Raw genomic sequence first — 6,217 nt, 5'->3', positions numbered from 1 at the left:
GTGCACAAGCTGGCCTTCAGACTGCATCCTAGAGGAAAGGGGGCTCCACATGGAAGGAAGGAGGGGTGCAGGATGGGGGAGGCTGGTCCACAACGACAAAACTGTGACAAGCCCAGGCAACGCCACAGCACCCTCCTCCCAGAGAGGGGCTTGTGTTTATCGCCAAGCGAGGGCGTCCTCTCCCTCTACACCATCGACGTGGCTTCCCTGCGCTTTTAAGAGTGAAATCCCACAACAGCAGCCCTTGTCAGAAGCTGGCACATGAATGCAAGGGCAGCAGGAGCTGGGGCTGCGTGTCCCGGTGCTCTCCCAGCTCCACCACGTGTAGGCTGGCCTCGCTGCAACTCAGTTCCCCAGCTATTAAACGGGACCGTGGCCATGCAGGCCCCTGAGATGACTGTGGTGACCAAATCGGCTGGCACCTCCCAGACTTAGCGCCCAGTCAACCACACCTGCGACTGTGATGAGTTAGTACTTGAGCCTGCCTGGCCTGGCCTCTGTTTGCTCCTCTGCCCCACCTCGTGCCCTGAGCCTCCCAGTTTGCTGAGCTGCTTTTCCAGTTCTTTCGCACATCACATTAGATGGAATGGGGACATGCTGGAAACCTTTGTCTCGTAGCTGTCTGAAACCGTTGCTCATTTATACTGTGTACAGACTTTTTTCTATCACATTTGCAATCTCAAGAAGCCTCATGTTATGAAATGCTTGAGGTGCCACAAAGGCCCTGTGTGTTTACCTACTGATGAGTTAGTTGATCTCATGAACACTCAAGAGTGACAACTTGTGAACACTGGGAATAAGAAAACTTTTAATACAAAAAACGACTAATGAACACTGACATTTAAACTTACCCTCTATACCCTCCCGGTTATGCTTTAACTGTCAATTATTCATCTCTCACCTAATAATAGAATTATGGTGGTTACTCACAAAGCGGCTGTCCCGCCTCTGCAGCTCACACTGGAAACTGCAGGAACAGAGCAGGCACCTCCGGCGGCTCGCAGCCCAGCCGGTCTGACCCTGGCCTTTTCAGGGGATGTCTCCTATCCAGAAGCTTGGGGCCAAACAGGGTAATTGTGTAGCAGAACAGGTGATGATTATGCAAGAAACAGTACGGTCTTTTAGAAGATCAGCTCTAAAGGTCAAGGGGGCGGACGTCTTTATTAAGAAGGGAAAAAAATGTCAGCTATGCTGCTGTGTGCAGAAAAAGGAATCCACTCCTCCATTGACAAAAATGCCCAGACTGCATCGTGCTGAGCCTCAGATCTAGCTTTCAGGGTCGTGGCAAATCTAAAAGCACATGCATTCCTCGGGAAATGCCCCTCTACAGCTTGTGTGTTCTCTGACCCCTTTACATGACATGTACCAGCTGTTCTTCACATTCTTTGAAAGACACTTTCATGAACTCAGATGTCCCCCATCCCTCTCCCACCCTCCGTCCCCACACCTAAAATTCATGAGTTCATCCCTTCACCAGGGAGGAAAGCTGTATAATGGCCCTTTTTCAGCAAGGATTCCATATTCCCCAACGCATCCTTAGAACTGTAGCTTCCATTCTCTCCCTGCATACACTCCATTTCTCCTACTTAAATATGAGCTCCTGTCCTGGGCTTACCCTTCTAGCCACCAGGTAAGCACTATATTCCTGAGCTGCTTCTGTGGTCTAAGAAGGAAGGCAACCCTCCAATCCGTTGAAGATCTCCAATTCTCGCCTCTAAGCATACAAATATCTTTTAGGAATGTGGCTTCAAAATCCATCCAGATTTAGTAAACATGGTAAAAATTTAAGAATTAAAACAGTTTTGAAATGTGAGCACAATAGCCAGGCTGCCAGAGAACAGAATTTATTTGCAATTAAATGCTGATGTGGTCTTCCAGCATCTGTTAACTTCTCCCCTAGACACTCAGAGAAAGCAGAGTTCGTCCAAATTAAGGACTCTCAGAAAAGTACTTACTCTGAGAAACTCTTAGATCTTTTAAAATGGAAAGCAATGCGGCAAAGATAACCTATATGTCATGAAAAAGTAGCCGTGTAAAAGGGAACATAGATTCATTTTCAGATGTGCATCAATGAATTCATTTGATTTATAGATTGTGATGATAATAGAAAAGCTAAAGTCAATAGGTTCACTTTAAGCTTTCGCTGCAAATCTGATAATGGGAAGGGTGTGTGGTTCAATGTGGGGGTCTCAGGTGGTTGGCATTTTGTTATCTGAGTGTGCTTTTGCATCTTACTAGCAGCCTAATGTCACTGTAGACTCTCCCGCGGGTTTCAGGGATACTGTGACTGAACACAATTTGGATGATGAATTGTACGGAAAGTACATTTTCAGCCCTGTGTGTATGGAGCAGTCTCGGAATTGATTTAATTGACGCACTGTGCTGACCATTCCCCCATCGTCTTGGGGCAGGGTCTGTTGCCCACAGCCGGCTCCAGGGCACCCGATGGAACTCCCAAGGAAGAAGCACCTTCATACGGGGGTGGTCCCAGCCTCCCTGAGTCCTGTCTGCACCCCTGAGAGGGGCCCCTCACCCCTGGATGGCCACGGAGCTAATTTTCCTAAATAACTAGAGAGCCGGGGAATAAAAAAATACACTGTGGTCCATCCAACCTGGATGAGAGAAATTTAACAGTAAGTAAGTATAGTTACCACGTTAACTGTAAACACTGCCGTAAATGGTACCTGTTCAAAGTGCGTAGATAGGTGTTGGTACAAGGACTGGGATTTCACACTTACCTCTTCACAGACGGATGTCTGCAGAGTAGGATTTTGTGTATCTGCTTTTAAATTCATCTTTCTAATAATTCATCTTTCTTTATGTAATTTATAAAATGGCGGTTCATGATGCTTTGGAGATTTTTTTAAAGCCGCGTCTCGCCAAAGACAGAGACATGCTACCCTAGGGAGGAACCTAAGTCCCTGAACAACCTTGAGGACACACCAAAGCCCAGGACTGCCCACCAGGAACTATGCAAGGAGACAAGAGTCAACTTCTATATTTAAAAGACAATAGGCCGGGCGTGGTGGCTCACGCCTGTAATCCCAGTACTTTGGGAGGCCGAGGTGGGCGGATCACAAGGTCAGGAGATCGAGACCACGGTGAAACCCCGTCTCTACTAAAAATAGAAAAAATTAGCCGGGCGCAGGGGCGGGCGCCTGTAGTCCCAGCTACCCGGGAGGCTGAGGCAGGAGAATGGCGTGAACCCGGGAGGCGGAGCTTGCAGTGAGCCGAGATTGCGCCACTGCACTCCAGCCTGGGCGACAGAGCAAGACTCCGTCTCAAAAAAAAAAAAAAAAAAAGACAATAGTAGTAAGTACCGTTTCTGTGTGTACGTGTATGCAGCAACTGTACAAAACAATGCTGCGGGAGGAGGGCGAGCGTGGCTCAGAAGGAACTTCTGCGGTATTTGTTCCTGTTTAATGGATTCTGTATTTGCTGATGTATATTGTGCTTTTTTTCATGTCTCTAATATTGTATTAAACATGTGAATTAAATCAAGTACAGAACAAAAAGAAAGTATTTTAAAATCATTACTACAATGGATAATGGCTGATGTATAACGTAAAGACAAATACTTTTGCAAATATTTTGCATTAGTTTAAAAAATGGACTTTGTACAGTCCTAATACTCTGCTTCAATCTAAAATTGCTTGAAATGCATTATATCCAATAAAATCTGTATTCATTACTACTAATATAATATGAAAAGAACTGAATACATGATGAAGATTCTAATCTTAGTTCTGTTTCTTTTAAAATCCTAGGTTTTCTTAAGAACAAATTGTTATCATTAAAGCCTCTACGTGCTTCCAAAGAAAAAATTACGCATTACTTGATTTGTGGCACAGAAGCCTTAATTCAAGTTCCTCATGAAGACATGCACAGTACTCTTTCCTGTGTGCACTCCACTCATTATTTGAATTCTCAATCTTCTTACCACCTTCTCTTGTAAACCTGCTGTTATCTCATGGCTCAGTAATGAAATTGTTACTGGTGTCAGAGAAGCTGTGCTTAGTTTAGGATTTCTGTAATTGAAACATCAAAATGGCTTAATCCAACACCTTCTCTGAGTGATCTGGCCTAGGCACTCCCCTCTCAATAGGTGCATCTAAGCATCCATACACACACACACACACACACACCCCTGCATTTAGACCAGCATGGGGAAAGTGCTACAGACAGAACCATCGAAAACCAGACAGATGGGATTTTGAATAAAAGGGCAAATGCTGTAGTTTGGAAGACTGAGCCAACAGCCACAGAGAACTGTCTGCCCACATAGTCCTGGCCTGAGTTCACAGGGAAAATTAACAGAGGAAGAACAAATGAGGGTAATTTTCTCTGTTCACCCCCTACATTCAGAAAAATATTTCATTGAGCCACTTCTGAGGACATCAGAAGCGAAGGTTCCAATAGGGCCCAGTTCCCACCTGGGACAGCCGATGAATGTGATTTTACAACACTGTGTGTAACTGTGTATGGGAAAGACAGGCCTGGACGGGTCCTATGTCCGTGCCTGCCACGTAAGGACTGCAGAGGAGCAGCAGGTAGGAAACCTGTTTCCATCGGAGGGTACGGCCAGTGCCTGTGGTGACGGGGCGGGGGGAGGTCACACGAGCACTGGATGCTCTTCCCTCCTCAAGGAGCCGGACGAGGCTTGTGGCAGTCCTCTTCCAAGGAGACTCCAGGAACTGGTGAATTCGTGAAGCTCCTGCAGTCCAGTCAGTCCAACTGGGAGTGACAGGGAGTCTCAAAGACCAACACACTCACCCCTCTGACTACGCCTCAGGCCACTGCAGCCAATCTTGTGTTTCCCCAAGCCGAGTGCTTGCAGACTCCACCACCACCAGCTCCTCTACTCCTTCCCCCAGAGTGTGTCACTCTGTCCCCTCTCTACGGAACGCGGAGCTAGCGTGACATCTCCCTCCTACTCGAATTCGTTTGTCAGTGCTTCTGACTCTGAACACCACAAGAAGACACACTTTTTCATCTACCTCCTGCCTGCAAGCCCAACATAGAGACTGGTAGATATCTGTCATTCCACACATTCACCAACATGTTTTCTGAATCACGGGTATAGCGTTAGAGTGACCTATTGAATAGGTGCATGGACACATACATGACAATTATCTTAGACCTATTCTTGTAAATGACCTCATGTGACAGAAGTCAAAAGCTATGACACTGCTTTTTTGAAGCCCATGCCTCAAACATGCACCGGACCCCACCTTTGCCACTGCACAGTGACCTCTGGTCACTCCCTCTCGGCCACGTAAGATGTTGACACGTGGTTCACAGTGCACCGTCCACCTCTGCTCCCACCCGCCCCCTGGGTGAGTTCAACGTCTATGTGAGGGACACTGTGGCCATGCAGTCTCCTCACCTCCCATGTCCCCTTTATCTCACCTTCCTTCCCACAGCCACACTCCGGCCTCATCTTCTGAAATCACTGTCTGAATCTCCGGGGCCAGTGCCGGAGCCTCTCCCCACAGATCACTCGCTCAACCCTCACCGCTGCTCCCTCCCCTCCCAGCCCCACCCAGTGCTGATTCTTTTTACTTCTTCAACTCATCAGGTTCTCTTTCTTCATTTCCCTCCATATCCACGGCCATTATTGAACATCCCTGCCAGTATACAAAACTCCTCACCCCTCCAGCTTCCCACCCAAGTCACTGGGATGAGTGTGGTGCCCTGGTGAGTCTGTGATGGGAAGCATCACCATCAGGACACAGGGGCACTCATGGGATTGACCCCAACAGACACAGCGGCCAGCCCGGCCACCCTCCCGCCTTTCCCTGGAGGCTTATTCTCCCCTCTCCATGACCACTGCTTAACGCAATCTCCACTCTCCTCAAACTTCCAGCCCCACTGAGCCCCACCCCGACCTCACCTCTCTCACACCCTCCTTCTCAGAAGAAGCAGGTGTTCCCAGACAGACACTCCCTCCACCTCCACTCCTGCAACCTTCCCGTGAGACACATTATCCCCCTCATCCTGCCCTTAGCGCAGAGGCGTCGCCTCCTCTCATGCCACTCACCCGCTCACCCTCCACCTCAATAATGTGACACTGTTACATTCCCCGTGTCCTTGTATATGTGACTACTACTGCTCTACTCTAACCTTAAAATGTAATGTGGCTACGAGCCTGGGTGACATTACCTGGAGAGAGCAGGTGGTGAGAGTAGAAGAGGCCACTTGGCCAGCCTGGAAGAAC

This window comes from Macaca mulatta, chromosome 17 (assembly GCF_049350105.2).
Source record: "Macaca mulatta isolate MMU2019108-1 chromosome 17, T2T-MMU8v2.0, whole genome shotgun sequence".
NCBI lineage: Eukaryota > Metazoa > Chordata > Mammalia > Primates > Cercopithecidae > Macaca > Macaca mulatta.
Note: the sequence above shows the minus strand (reverse complement) of the source record.